Here is a 17,008-nt window from a genome sequence, read left to right on the forward strand (position 1 = left end):
CAAGGGCAGCTAAAATTGACTTATTTAACAAAAATTATTAATACTATACAATTTTATTAACTTTATCCTCATGTACATTTGATCTGTAAACTTGTTCAATCTACATATCTGCTTCTTTGTGCTCTTTGACCTGCATTTCCTTATTTCCTTTTCCCACATACCTGCTGTTAGTAACCACTATTTCATTCTCTCTGTGTATTTGACATTTTAAAATATCTATCTATCTATCTATCTATCTATCTATCTATCTATCTATCTATCTCTATCTCACATATAAGTTTAATCATACAATATTTTTCTTTCTGTGTCTGGTTTATTTCACTTACACAATGTGCTCCAGGTCCATCCATGTTTGTAGCAAATGGCAGGATCTCTTTAGGATGAATAATATTTCATTATAGATATATTTATATATATATATATCTCACATTTATTTATCTGTTCCCCCATCCATGAACATTTAGATTGTTGGCTATTGTGAATAATGCTGCAATGAACTGTAAATACACATATAAAGTGGTAATTTCATCTCTTTTGAGTATATATAAAGAAGAGAGATTGCTGGGTCTTATGACAGGGTTTTTGTGTGTGTTTGTTTTTTGTTTGTTTGTTTGTTTTACTTTATTAAAATACTGAGTTTTATTTCACATGTATATTTTTGTCTCCCCACCATTTCCATGTGTGACCACCGCTAGTACTATGTCCTATCATAACATTCCATACATACTTAAAACCAAGCAAAGGGTGGAGTTCCATCTTTAAAAACTAAACAGGCATTTTGGACAACACATTCTTGGCAATGGAACCTGGGCAACATTTATCAAACACGGTAGGGAAAGTTCTCACTCTGCATTATAAAAAGGACAGCCAGATATCAACTGTTACAGAAATGAAATAAGACGGAAAATTTTTAACAAATTGTTTAAACTATTTTCTTAAAGAGACTTCCTCCACTGCCAGAGATCTTGAATAGCCTCTTGGTCAGTCATCCGGAAGCAATTCTTCATATAATTGATGAACTTGGCTTCCACTTTGGGAAGAGAACCACCTTTTTCTATACTTGCTTGCATTTTTGCTTTAATGTCTTCTACAGAACTAGGTCCTTTTGGTGTTTTAGGAGTTTTTTCCTGTTTTTTGAAGGATTCTTGTCCTTTTGATCTTGGTGTTGATGATGGTTTTGAGTCTTTTCCATTCTGATTTGACTTTTGTGCATTTTTGGCTGGAGTATCTCGTATAGATTTCTTCACTGGTGCTTTTTCTTCAGCTTCCTCATCATCAAAATCATCATCATCATCTTCATCATCATCATCTTCATCATCATCATCATCATCTTCATCAGCAGCAAGTTTTACTTTTTTCTGTGGAACCTTGCTACCACCTCCAGGGGCAGACCGCTTTCCAGATATACTTAAGAGTTTCACATCCTCCTCCTCTTCATCTTCTGACTCTGCATCTTCCTCCACAGCTACTAAGTGCTGTCCACTAATATGCACTGGCCCTGAACCACACTTCAACCTTAAGACCACTGGTGGTGTTATTTCAAATCCCCCAAGGGAAACCGTTGGCTGTACAGACATTTTCAAAGTTGCCAGTGTTACTTTAATTGGACTGCCTTCGTAATTCATTGCCTCTGCTTCAACAATGTGCAATTCATCCTTTGCACCAGCCCCTAAACTGACCGTTCTTAAAGATAACTGGTGCTCATTTTCATCATTATCCACCTTAAAGTGATAATCTTTGTCGGCCTTTAGTTCACAACCGAAAAGATAGTTCTGGGGCCTCAGGGGGCTCATGTCCATGTCCATCGAATCTTCCATCAGGTGGCGGCACGCACTTAGGTGGGAGAGAAGGCGGACGGAGATAAACGAACGCTGCTCCAGAGAACAGCCGCGCAGGACGGAATCACACCAGGCTTGTTTGTTTTTTGAGACAGGATCTCTGTCACACAGGCTAGAGTGTAGTAACGTGATCACAGCTCACTACAGACTTGACCTCCCAGGCTCACGCAATTCTCCCACCTCCGCTTCCTGAGTAGCTGGGACTACAGGCATATGCCACTATGCCTACATAATTTCTTTTTTTCAGTTTTAGTAGAGACAAGGCCTTGCTGTGTTGCCCAGGCTGTTCTTGAACTCCTGAGCCCAAGCTGTCCTCTAGTCTTGGCGTCTCAAAGTGTTGAGATTGCAGGCATGAGCCAGCAAGCCCTGCCGACGGTTTTATTTTTAATCGCTTTAGGAACCTTCATACTGTTTTTCATTATGACTGAACTAATCTACCTTCCCAGAGTTCCCTTTTCTCCACAAGCTTGCCAAACTTCATTATCCCTTGTTTTTAATGGCCATTGTTACAGGTGTGAAGTGGTATCTCCTAATGGTTTTAATTTGCATTTTCCTCATTAGTGATGTTGAGCACCTTTTCATATATGTGTTGGTTATTTTTGTAACTTTTTTGGAGAAGTGTCAGTGCAGGTCCTTTGCCCATTTAAAAATTGGGTTGCTGGCCGGGTGTGGTGGTTCACGCCTGTAATGCCAGCACTTTGGGAGGCCGAGGTGAGCGGATCACGAGGTCAGGAGATGTAGACAATCCTGGCTAACACGGTGAAACCCCGTCTCTACTAAAAAATACAAAAAATTAGCCGGGCGAGGTGACGGGCGCCTATAGTCCCAGCTACTCGGGAGGCTGAGGCAGGAGAATGGCGTGAACCCAGGAGGCGAAGCTTGCAGTGAGCTGAGATCTGGCTACTGCACTCCAGCCTGGGCGACAGAGCGAGACTCCGTCTCAAAAAAAAACACAAAAAACAAAAACAAAAAATTAGCTGGACGTGGCACCCGCCTGTAATCCCAGCTACTTGGGAGGCTAAGGCAGGAGAATCAGTTGAACCCGGGAGATGGAGGTTGCAGTGAGTCGAGACAGCACCACTGCACTCCAGCCTGGGGAACAAAGTAAGACTCCATCTCAAAAACACAAACAAAAAACTTGGGTTGCTTTTCTGCTATTGAGTTGTAAGAGTTCATCATAAATTTTGGCTATTAACCCCTTATCAAATATGTGGCTTGCAAGTATTTTTTCCCATTTAATGCATTACCTTTTTTCTCTGTTGGTTGTTTCCCTTGCTGTGGAGAATACTGATTTTTTTAAACAAAATGTCATGTTACTGCTAACATAATATGCTCTATCTAAAGTAGTAATTAAAAAATTATCCCAATATGCCAACTAATAGGGAACATTGTTCCCTATTGCCTTACAGCTAACAGTTCTAGTACTAAAAAAGGTATAAATAAAAGTGAATCTACTTGCTATTGGTGATTTTGTAACAAACTAATGAGATTACACTATTTTGATGTTGTGGAATCAACTTTAAACTGAGATTTAAGGGAACTTTTTTCACCACCTGGGCAATGAGGGGTTTAGATTAGATTGTCTTTATCAGATCTCAAGTTTTATGATACTAATGTTAAATTCACAGAGATTCTGAAGCTACTGTAACAGTGGCTTAATAGAAGATGCAAAGCTTCAGTAAGCCACCATGACACGTGTATGCCTATGTAATAAACCTGCACGTTCTGCACGTGTATCCCAGAACTTAAAGTATAATAAAAAAATTTTTTTTAAAAAACAAGCTTATCTTTGCCAGAAGATAAGCTAGATATCTTTTCTATTTCTTCTGTTTCTTTTGTTTCTCACAGTTTATCCTCAGTCTGTATACATATCTTGTATTTGGAGGAAAAAAGATAAAATCTACACACATATAAGAGGTGTTTGTTTAACTGAAAATCCATTTAAATACAGCAGAAAGGAGATGCAACTCTTTTTTGCATTTGAATAACTTGTAACAAAAGATTTAAAACACCTTCTTCAACTTTGATCAAGGTTGCTGTTTTTCCTTTGATCCTACTTACAAAATAAATGCATTTGCACAGAATCTACTATAAGCAAATCTGTGAAGAATTTACAAGAAGAGATCTTACTGCAATACTAACATTTAATATTGGTCCCCATCTTCCACTGTCCTGATAACTTGTCTCAACAAGGCAGTTCTTTTTTCTTGTTATTACTGGGACTGATTTTCAACTGATTCTTTCCTACAGGGCAGCAGACAACAGTTTCAGGTATGATTCTAACTAGTGAGAAAAACATGGATTTTTAATACTGAGGACCAAAAGAAATGAATACCTAGGTGACAAAAATCTCAATATTATAGTATATTTAAGCAAAGTTTCTTTTATCAGACCACCAAACAGATACTTACAGGAAAAACTGGTCATGTATTTGTACTTTCATATTAAATTCTTACAGTTCCACTTCCTTGGGTTTTAGACACAAACTCACACTTTCATTGGTATAAGAAAACCAATGGTTTACAAGTTTTAAATTATGGGTAAACAGTGACTGATATCTAGAAAGAGGCCACTCAAGGGATATTTGTGGGTAAGAAGAAAAACCACCTATCGTGCTAACTTGAGGATCAACAGGAACCTAGCAAGGCAAAGAGAGGGGGAAAGCATCAAAATGCTCACGAGGTGCAACCTTCTGCTGAGCTGCAGCGCAAATATTTTATATCTGGTATGTGAAACTTTGGCAATGCTTATCAAGATGTAACACCTAGCTGAGTACATTCAACCTATACTTGTGGAAGACTGTCCTTGTCTGAGCATTCATTCTTTCCATTTACTCCCTCACTAACCCCTCCAGTAACTTCCTGCAACCTCCAACAGTACCCAAAACAAAGCTAAAAAGCCAAAACATCAATAGACCAACTAACAAAATCAGGCAGACTACTTTTATTTACCTGTTTTGTCCCCATCACTTTACAGAATGATATAAAGTTAAAAACCAATTTTTTATACTTAAAAAAATATTTCTTTGGTTGATTAGAGAATATAGTATTTGTAAGGCAGTTTCAAGTAAGTAAAAATTTTAGTACAATTGTAAATATTGGTTAATATGTAGAAGATATCTAGTACATAATGAAGTATTAAAAGCCCAAATTTCCAAATATTTAATCTTTCTGTCTCTGTCTCACTTGCTCACACACACCACACAAATACTTTCCAGAGATTTTAGTTTCATTTGATACTATCTGTCTCTGTATTTGCATATAAAAGATAAAAAAATGAGAAAAAAGAAAAGATAGGAATGAAATCTGAGTAAGCCCACAGGAAATAAACTGGTGGTTAGTTAAAACCTGGTACTAGAACAACTGCAGCAATGACAAATAACTGAAAATGTTAAGGTAAATGAATATAATAAAGAAGCAGATGAAGGACCTAGTATGTTAAAGAAGTTTTACTAATTTGATCATGTCTTTTCAAGTGAAATTCTTATTCTTAATAATTTTTCAATTAAAGATGCCAGCAGGTTTCTGTTGAGTGGATGGGTCATTCAGAAAGAGCTAACCAAGATTTTTAGTAATTTAAAAAAATGTGTTACAGAAACATTAGGATGTCAAATATCAAAATATTAAACCACAGACTTAATTGTCTTCTCTTCTGACCCAGTGAACTTTGATCCTTCTAACACTGAAACAAAAGAAGGAAAAAATCATGCAAACCAAGAATATTTTTACTTGATTTTTAAAACACCTAGGGTGATAGAGCTTATGTAAATATTTAACAGGATCTGCAGAAGACCTTGAGAACAATGGTTTTGTAATGGAATGGTTTGTGGGTTCAGTGTAGAAACTATATAATTGCAAACTGTTTCCTTTAATTTGTATGTTGTTGACATATTCTACCATGCAACCAATTAAGAAAGTAACATGTGAGGGGAGTTGAGATGAATAATACGGTTTTTAAAAACATCATAATTATTAGTAATGAAAATGGTTACTTCAACATATTTTGGCACAAAATTAGAAAAATATACTAAACTCACTAGAAAATAGTACAGTGTGATACTTAAGAACACAGACTTAGTATCAGACCAACCTTGGTTGAATATCAGTTTGGCACTTCCTGATGAAATACCTTCAATTACTCGCTTAACCTCATCGTGCCCTAATCTCCTAACTTGTGCTATACAGCTCTTGTGTGGCTTATATTGACTGGTTATTGAAAGTGCCTGGCCCATTGTAGCATCTCCTAAGAAGTAGATAATCAATATGATATTAGTCCTGAAAGAGATTTATTGGACAAAGGAGTGGAAGAAGGTGAGGAGAGTCTTCAGTCCACAAAATTCAGGTCTGACACCTACAAAAGAGATGAAACGAAGGATTGTGTTGAAAGAGCCTCAAACTGCAGCACAGTTCTAACAAAATTTTTATTAGGTTAATGGTGAGTCCTAGAGCCAAAACCATCATCTTGCTGAAATGAGCCTGCCATGCTCGGAAATTGGCTGAGAACAACAGGAAGCCAGAATGGTGCATTTTCATGGTTAACACATCATCGAATGTACTGTTGAAGAACTGGTAGTTTTACGATTACTGTTAAAATGGTCATCATTATTTTTTAAGCATTGCTTTGTTCAAAGTACCTAACATACATCTATGACTCTACATATGTCCTTAGTCCTAACAAATTAATAGATAGCTATACACTTACTCCTCCACACTGATCATATGATTAAAATTTTATATCATGTTGTTGGTTCCACTGAAAAACAGTTTTTAAAATAATCCTAGTCCTCCTCATTAACGTTTTTCATTATGTCAGTAATAATTTATAATTTCATATGTTGTTTGAATATCATATATAATTTTACATTTTCAAATTTTCCCATTCTACAATTGGTATAGTTTTTTATTTTCATAAATACTACCCTAAAGCTGTAAATTATATACTCATAGAAATTCATAACTGAATGAATCTTGGAACTTATTTAGTCTAATCTTATCATTATTTAACTATGCTGTAACAAATTACATATTCTCCTAAAATTCAGATATATTTGTTAACATCTTAGCACTCATATATTAAAGTGTTTTCAGAATTTCTTTAAATATATTTGTATAAAGGATTAAATAATCAAAAGAAAGAAAATTTTGAGTACAAGCTACCAAAATCCAGATGGCTACTTGGATTTTAATGTTTTACGTTGTGTTAGGATATTTGAAATTATAAGGAAAAACTCATTTTATTTTTATTCTGAAGTATATCCAAGTCATGCCACAATGATGACTTATTGAAACAACATTGAGATGACCAATTGGTCACGGTATTTCAGTGGAGGGAGTAACATGAGAAAAAGCATCTTTAATTCTTTCTAACATTCTACTAACTCTCTAACTTCAGTTTACTGAGATTTTACTAGCAAAACTTACAGAAACAAAATCTTTTAGAAGTTAGTTAAAAACACAAAGTACACACAAAAACTCTTTAATTATGTGACGGTTATGGTTGATTGCTTATGTGAAAGAAATGAAAAATTGTCAAATATATCAACCATTTATAGTTAATTTATCCAACATCTTCAAAATAATTTATGTTAATAATTAACTTACTTTCTCATTGGTAGTTGGGAAGTGTGTAGGAATACTGAGAGTCTGGAGAAAGTTGATTACTTCCTCTCTAGGTTACTAATCTCTTTCCAGGTAATTATTAATCAGATTAGATCAGACTACTGGGAAAGAGATTAGAGACTAGAACTAATACTGAGGGAAAACGATAAATAACAGGAAAAATTTCTTAAGAAATACAATTTACCTAAACTGACATAATAAAAAACAAAGTGTCTAAGCAGTCCTATATCTATTGAAGAAATTGAATGTATAATTTTAAATCTTCAATATTAAGACGGTAGAACTCAAGTTAAATGTTCTTACCACAAAAAAGAAAACACACACATACATACACGCACACATACACATACACAAAGGAACACAAGAAAACTTTTGGAAGAGATGGATATTCTATTACCTTGAGTATGGGATGGTTTCATGGGTATATGCATATGTCCAAACTCATCAATTTGCATATATTAAATATGTGCAATTTCTTGTGTATTGATTATACTTCAAAAAAGCTGTTTTAAAAATAAATAAATAAATAAATAAAAATCTTAAAAAAAACCTCTCTAGCCTTCATTTAGAAATTCTTCTAAACATATGAAGAAGAAACAATATCGATAAAAAAATCAAGCATACTTCCAGGGCATATTAGAAGAGGAAATATTTACCATTGCATTTTATGAGACCAGAATAAATCTGATACCAAAAGCTGACAAAGACAATATAAGAAAGAAAAATGACAGTCAGTCTGTAATTTCATGTCATCTGTCATGACATGAAAGCAAACCCCCTAACAATTTTAACAATTCAAACAAAGTAATATGTAAAATATACAATGTGTTATCATGACAAAGAATGTTTTCTTTCAGGAAAGAAACATCGGTTTGATATTAGAACATTTATCAATGTAGTTAACCACATTAAGATAATAAAGAATAAAAATAATATGATAATCTCCATAGACGCATAAAATTATTTGACAATGTTCAACATTCATTAAGGATTAAAAATTTTCTACAAATTAGCAATGAAAGGAAGTCTTTGTTATTGGGTAAAAGATATTTACAAAAAAAATCCCCTCATGGTTAACATCATACTTAATAGTAAAATATTCAACACTTTCCCTGTAGGTTGGAACAAGACAAAGATACCACTATAACCACTCCAATTCAACATTGCAAAAATCCTGAAAAAAGCAAAAAAATTGATAGTAGGGAGGTGAAACGGAAGACATGATTGTGGTTACATAAAAATCTATTAATATTTACAAATAAATTATTAGAAATTAATCTAGCAAGATGGCTAGCTCATATTTAATATACAGAACTAAATTGTATCTCTCTATGCTAAACACAGGATAACTCTAAAATATTTATAACAGCACAAAAATATCAAACTCCTAACCATAATTCTTCCAATTGATGTGCTAGACTTCAACAATACAAATTACAAAATATGGTTGAGAGAAGTTTAAAATAACAGAAATGAACAGAGAGAACACCATGTTCCTGAATTGGAAGGCTTACTACTTGTAGTAGGCAGAATTTTATTTATTAATTTATTATTTGAGACAGAGTCTTGCTCTGTTGCCTAGGCTGGAGTGTGGTGGTGCAATCATGGCTCACTGCAGCCTCAACCTCCTGGGCTTAAGCAATCCTCCCATGTCAACCCTCTGAGTTGCTGGGACTACGGGTGTGCACTACCATCCATGCTCAGTTAATTTTCTTTTCTTTTCTTTTCTTTTTTCTTTTCTTCCTTTCTTTCTTTTTTTTTTAAGAAATGGGCTTTCACCATTTTGCCAAGGCTGGTGAACTCCAACAATCCACCTGCTCCTGAACTCAAGCAATCCACCCGCTTCGACCTCCCAAAACATTGGGATTACAGGTGTGAGCCACTGTGCCCAGCCTAGTAGGCAGAATTTTTGAATGAGCCCTAATGATTTACAACCTTGCATAATCTACTCTTGACTGTGGGCAGGTCCTTCAACCTGCTTCTTACTGATAGAATATGGAAAAGGTGATGGGATATCACAGACATAATTATGGATTGTTGAGTGACAAAGGTGAAGGGAATTTGCAGATATAATTAACTAATATCAAATTAGTTGAAGCTGAGTTAAGCAAAAGGGTGATTGTTTGAGGCGAACCTGACTCATCAGGTGAATCTTTTAAAGAGGGTCTTGATGACAGAGAAGAAAGTCAGAGACTCTTCTGATCTTGGAGAAGCAAGTTGCTATGAGTTCTACATGTTCCAGAAGCAAATACTGACAACAGGACCACGAGCTTCAACTGAGACCCCAGACCCTGACAACAATTTGATTGAAAGTTTGTGAGCCCTGGACAGAGAATCCAGATAAATTGTGCCCGGATTTCTGACTATGGAAACTGTGAGATAATAAGTGAGTGTGTTGTTTTGGTTTCCTAAATGTGTGGTAATTTGTTTTGTAGCCATAGAAAATTAAAACACCATTTAAAGATTTAAAACCTAACCCAAATTGATCTGTGGATAAAACACAATCCAAATCAAAATCCTAGTACTTTTAAAATTAAAATTAAAATTCTAAAATTTATAAGGAAATGCACAGGATTTATGTGAGTCAAATACATTTTAAAGAAGAGTAAATCTGGATTACTAATACTACCAAATATCAAGACACATCACAAAGCTACAATAATTGTGAATGTGTGGTACTGGTGCAAGAATAGATGTATAGATTAATGAAATACAATAGACAGTCCAGAGATGGGCCCACACATGTATGTTCATCTGTTTTGCAACAGAACATCACTGAAATTTGTTGTGACAATGATTGTCTTTTCAATCAATGGTACTAGGTCAACCAGATATTCAGAAGTAACATTAACCTTTACACATAAAAAATAATTTGAGATGTATCAAAGATATAAATGTAAATGACAAGATAATAAAGCTCCCACAATGAAAACAGGAAAAAGTTTTCATGTGCCTGATGAGTACAAACATTTTTGAAACAGTTCACAAAAAACAAACCATAAGAGAAAACATTGATAAACTGTTTTTTATGATATTAAGACATATGTTCCACCAAGGACATTATTATGAGAGTGAAAAGATAAGCCATTGACTAAAATAAGGTAATTGCCTCACATACATACGTCAGATAACTCACAGAATATATATCCTATTCAATAAATAATCAGTCAACACGATTGAGATTAAGAAAATCAACCAATAGGAAAAAGATAGATCTCAATTTTATAAATGGGAAAAAGACAAAAACATTACAAAAAAAGAGGAGGTTCAGGTGTCCAAAAATTAAAACATGAAACATACTCAGCATCATTAGTCATCAGGGAAATGCAAATTAAAAGTGTAATGATGTAAGGAGATATCATTGCAGAGAATCTAGAATTGTTAAAATTAAAACAAGGACAATACTAAGTACCATCTTTTTGCAACTTGCCTCTTAAAAAGAACTTGGGTATAAAGTATGATTCAGATTCTTGATTTGCGATTGAATTTGAGTTGGTAATATTAAGTCCTTTTCTTTCCTTTTTCTACATGTTAATATATGCATTGAACATTACAGATATTAACTAGTTAGCCTATTGAAAGAAAATTTGTGTTTCCTCAAGTTAACAATAGAAACTATGGTGCTCTTCAGTACAATGAAGAGAGGAATCAAACATGTTAGGAGAAAAAGCTCATGAATGTCTTTTGATGAGAAAATTCACTTATAATGTGTTACTTTCTATGAAAAGATGTGAAGAAATTTTTATAGATACCGTGTCCTGGGAACTGATTATTGCACTTCTGTGTAAGAGTTCTTAGTTTTTTCGTTGGTAGTAGTGCTGTTATTTGTTTTCATTCTCTTCTCACTTGTTTGCTTGTATAAAGGACATTAATAAAAGGAATAAATATAATGGAAGACTACTTTCATAGGGCAATGTCTTGTTACTGCAGTAGTCTATAAGGGTTGCTACTTGTGTGTTCTGCCCTCTCAAAGATTAAGAATCTTAATCAGAATTTCCATGAAACTCCCTATCCTCATAGGAGTCTAAAATAACATTAGAAAGGGTTCTTTGATTAAAATTATGAGAAATTGAATGAGAACGATTCAACTGGCACTACAGAAAAAAAAAGTTTGCTATGCAGTTAAGTATAATTAACTAACCAACTATAAATAATTCACTGATTTCCCAGGTTCATTATTAAAGCACTTGCTCAGGTCCTTAGACATAAAGATAGGGAACTGTGTTTGTAAAGTGTCTTTTCTTCCCTTGTCCAACCTCTGCCGATCTCTGTATGTTCCATTTCCCTCCAGTCCCACTAAGCTCTGATACAGTATTGCTTCCTTTTATAAGGGCTCTTATTACTAATAGCAAAAGTGATACATCTATGATATATTTTATCCTTTTTTGAACTATGAGATTCTTTCTCTTAGGTATAGCTGGATGAATCATTCATAGACATTTAACTTCAGCTGGTACATTAGATTCTATTTTTCAGGAACTTGAAATTGTGATTCAGAGACAGGTATGCAGTCTTTGTATGTAAATCAATCTGAAGCTATAAATTCAGGAACAATGAGGCTGCTGTGTGTGGAAATTCATGCTAGTTGAAGAGCTCTAGACATAGAGCATAGTAGGGGTGCATGTGTGTGTGTGTGTGTGTGTGTGTTAGGGGATAATATAAATATTGATTCTTGTAGTGATTTATTCCAACTATAAAAATAACTTCTTTAAACGTTTATTGCTATAAAATGTAGGCATACTCAGGGGTTCCAATAAGGTGTGCTGCTACATGTGGGAGTGTGAAAATCCTTCTTATAAGTAATGTCATCATTTTCAGGATTAAAAGAGTTAATACATATAAAAGGCTTAAAAGTTTCTGACAAATAACAGACACTCAATAAATATTATCTAATATTATCATTATGGAAAGCTGAGTTGGTTGAAGTAATACAGAACCTCTTAAAAAAAGAGATAAGGGGAAATGGAAATGACAAGACAAGGAAAAAAGAGACATGATGCGTTCATTAGAATATGTGAACATTTCGTCTTGCCAGTGCATGAGTGTCAGAAGAGTAGAAAATAAAACTGCACAGTGGCTCAGTACCTTAATAGATAGCTGAGTAACTACAAAAAAGGAAGATTTCATCCCTTCAATTTTCTGAAATGTGTTTTTTAAAAATAAACACCCACTTTCTTTTAATCCCTTTAAGTATAGAGCCAAAAATTGTTGCATGGAAAGTGTATCAGGAACACATGCAGCTTGCAAAATAGAAGTGTTTATTCAGTTCATTTGATGAAGTAGCTTGTGAAATTGCTTGACTGTAGTTTACATAGCCAGATCAACTGTTGCTGAATAGTTAGTTTATAAATTTTTGCATGGGAAAAGAGAAGGAGGATAATAGCAAAGAATTGTTTGAACCAAGATATATGATTTGGCTGTCTGTACAAGGCAAACTCAGGACACAAAATGACAATGCTCTAATTCAGTTATGTAGAACAAATATCCTAGAATTTTTTTCTAAGTTACAGCGTATAATCTTGCCTTCTATATTTTAGATTTTCTACTAATAAAATCATCAAATAAAATGAAAATAAAGCAAAAATAGTAGAAGAAAAATATTATCTAACTTTTATGCATCTTTTATTGTGTCAGAATCTCTGCTGGATGCATTACACATTTACCTCTTTCAATTCTACAGCCACTCTTACAAGGCAGCCTACAGAGGACGTTGATTTTGGCATCCCCAGCCATGATTTCTGTCTCTTCCTCCACTGAGAAGTCACTATGTGGTTTAAGACTGAACCTACTCCAGATGCACACTTTGGTCTAAACCAAGATAAGAATACTCCTTCCCCCCATTCTTATTTTCTTTCTGCCATAGAATCTTTTTTTTTTTTTTCAAATTGAGACAGAGTCTCTTTCTGTTGCCCATGCTAGAGTGCAGTGATGTGGTCATAGCTTACTGCAACCTTGAGCTCCTGGGCTCAAGTGATCCTTTCACTTCAGCCTCCTGAGTAGCTAGGACTACAGGGATGCACCACCACATCAACTAATTTTATTTTTTAATTTAATTTAATTTTTTTTTTTTTTTGGTAGAGACAGGGTCTGACTATGATGCCTGGGCTTATCTCTAACTCTTGGCCTCAAGCAATCCTCTTGCCTTAGCCTCCCAAAGCACGTGGATTACAGGGTAAGCTATAGACATGTTTTTAAAGGTAGGCATGTGCCTATAGGTAGGTAAATCTGGATGAAACCTGGGGCTTTGTATTTGAGGGTTGAGGGAAGAGTATGTCTCTTTTACTCTAAAAGGAATAGTGTGAGATATGAGGCTCACAACTATTGCAGCTGTTTGGCTTCCCCTTGGTGAGGCAGCATTGGAACAAAACCTTAAAAAAATGAAGCCAAGGCCAATGATGAAAGCGTTCTTGAAATTTCTGAACTCTGTACTTACATGAGCCAACACATTTTGGTTATACCTGGTTTGAGTAGAATTTTGTGAAACTTACAACCAAATATCTGATCCCTACTACACACATGGAGAAAGCAAGATTCAGAAATGTTACGTCATTGCCTAAGAAAAGAAGTCCTAGAACTAGGGTTTGTATTCTGTAAGTCTGAACTACAGAGCCATGGTGCTTAACTGATAAAGTAGATGGCCTTCCTTAATGATAATGGACACATCATAGAATTTACTATCAGCATATTCTAGGAATTTTAAAGAAGGGTTTCTTATTATTTCTTTATCTAGTTGATAACATTTTGATGGTGAGTTTTTAAAATTTAGTTTCTTTGGGTGAAGTGAAAGAAAGGATTGAGATAATTATTTGGATGTTTTGAAATCTAAATACTTGGGTTACTCTGCTTAAAAAAGGAATTTTGAAAGCCTGAATGATCATAGTAATTGTTCTATGTATCTAAGTTGGAATCATTGTTGGGCTCCTGAGTGTTCTCTATATTCAATGCATTGGACAGTCTGCTTGAGGAGGTGCGGAAAGAGTATGAGTATAGGGGATTAGAAGTTTGGAGATCTTTGGCTGAATTTGGGTAAGTCCCTGAAGGGCTCTGTGATACTGATTGGTCTATGAACCTCTTAGTATTTTATTCTATAAAAAATTACTTCATACTTTCCTTACCTGCTTGTTGAACAGATGGAATGTGATACTAGATTCATGACTGGCAAAAAATAACTCAATAAATGATATCTAAATGAAACCATAAAAAATTTTGTAAATTATATACATTATAGGGCCTATTAGAGTGCCCAATATTTAAAAATTCTTTAAGCACTTGTATTCTTTAGATAAATGATGTTGGTAATATATTTATGCCTTCTCAACAACATAGAATAGCACTAAGAGCCAACTGATAGTTTTATTGGCTACATTTGCATATTTTATCACCCTTAATCAAAATTCCATGTTTATTTTGTTGCATAGTTTATGGGAAAGGATATTGACTTTGTAATCAAAAACTTATGAAGTTTAAATCTTGACTCTGACTCTTACTAACCGTACACATTTAACAAGTTGCTACTTCTCTTGCATGATTTTTTGCAAAGAGAGAATAATTTTTTTATTCTGTGGAGTAAAAGAGGGAATGACAACAGATAACTTCAACCACAATAATAATATAAATAATCTGTAAAATGCCTTACATAAATTAGTAGTTACTTTGATGTTCATTTCTGTTTGTCCCTCCTGCCTATCTTCTCATTGTCACTAGACAACACTTCAGACTGTTACATATGGAGGGATAAGCACCTTTTAACTTATTCTCTTTGAAATCTGAGAAAATTGGGAAATCAAGAGTATGTCCCATCAGAACGTGCTGACTATAGTTCAAAGTGAGGTTTAAAACTGAATTAAACAACATTTCCTCCTATGTTTCAGACAAATTAATAAAATTCTCCCAAATACCATTGGAAAATATGCCTTCAAAAACCTCACCTGGCTTAAGAAATTCAGGGCCTTTTGGAAGTCTTTGTTTACTTTTTCTGCAAAATTTAATACCAAACTTATCATAATCATTAGAATGCAAAGATTATAATTGCATGTTATTTTGCTGCATGTGCATGCTTACACACACACACACACACACACACAAACACACAGAGAAACCATACACAATATAATGTATCTAAATTATACAGAATCAAAATCTTTTATTTATACGTATATTGTAATTTGTATCTTAAAAGCATGAATAATTGGCTTAGTTCTCCATTTTTCATGTGCTTCAATCAACCTTAAATTTCATTCTTTTAAATTAACTTTTATTGCCATTATAATAGACTAGGACTACATAGTATATGTTAAATACGTTTTTAAAAGTGCTTTATAATGCATTATCTTCACCAAGAAAAATTGTAGTTCTCTTTTAAACAAAAATGAAGGATGTGTAGAATGCTAATAAGTTAAATATTTATTTTTATGGTGTCCTGTTTCTATTATAAACAACAAAGATGTTGAGAAATAAAAGATCAGAAGAACAAAGCAATAGCCTAAAAGAAAAGCTGAGCAGGTGCAGAGTAATACAGTATTCAGGACAGGGTAATGGTAACCTGTTCCTTTGGGCATTTGTGGCTTATATATTAAGCATTAGTGTGGTGTCAGTGAGAGATTGACTTATACAAAGAACACAAAATTGGAAGTAAAGGCCCACTTAAAGGAGATGTATATTGGGTAGGGACTATCTATCCTCTGTGCTCCCGAGATCAGTTCTAACAAGGGACCATATTAGTATGCAGGCATTTGTGTTTTATTTCTTTTCCAGTTTTTGTTCTTGGAATGAGGTATCCCCATGAAACTCATTAAATCTCCTATTTCTGCAGCTGACACTCCACTCAGGCATGAATAATCAAAGGGGTAAATGGAATGTTGATATAAATATGCAAGCGTTTTTGATGAAACATAACATAATAGGTAACTAAGAAACTGAAAGAGACTCATAAGCACGAAAAAGAACATTGTATTACTTTATTATGTAGTTATGGGAAACTCTAATCTGAGTTTTAAATGCTTGTTGAAATACATGTTAGAACTCTTTAAAATTGTTGAGTGCTCATACAGATGTAAGGCAGCATTAATATAAATATTTAGGCATGAGGATAAGGAAAATCAAATAAATAATTGTAAATTTCTTTTCGTCAATCACCTTTAAAACGGTGTCTTACGTACAAGGTAATCATGGGAGAAGGAGTTAGTATTTAACACATTCTTTGGGGATATTTAGATATTACTCTGAAAGAAATAAGCAGGGATTCGCATATTCATGAAAACTGAGAAAGTGGACCATCTACTCTGAATGAGTAATTGTGTAATATATCACAAGGAAACAAATTCCAAAAAAAAAAAAAAAGATTTTGTAAAGTGACAATTGGCGCAACAATTAACACTCATTATTCTGGCAAAAATTAATGATTCATAACACTCATAAGGAAGTAGAACTCATACTTTGTTGGTGATAGTGTCAATTTGAAAAATTCCTTAGGAGGATAATTTGGCAATAGCTAGCAAATTCAAAAATAAGCACACTCTTCACTTCAGTATCTCCATTCTGAGTGCTGCCATA

General features: G+C 34.2%; 1 pseudogene across 1 annotated transcript; it reads right to left on the bottom strand.

Annotated features, from left to right (window-relative positions):
- Window positions 1-591: 591 nt before the first annotated feature.
- Window positions 592-1,912, bottom strand: LOC114670905 (nucleophosmin pseudogene; annotated as a pseudogene). The gene has a single exon (XR_003720730.2). The product of XR_003720730.2 is annotated as a nucleophosmin pseudogene (transcript).
- Window positions 1,913-17,008: the final 15,096 nt, after the last annotated feature.

The sequence above is a fragment of the Macaca mulatta genome, chromosome 11 (genome assembly GCF_049350105.2).
Source record: "Macaca mulatta isolate MMU2019108-1 chromosome 11, T2T-MMU8v2.0, whole genome shotgun sequence".
NCBI classification, from domain to species: Eukaryota; Metazoa; Chordata; class Mammalia; order Primates; family Cercopithecidae; genus Macaca; species Macaca mulatta.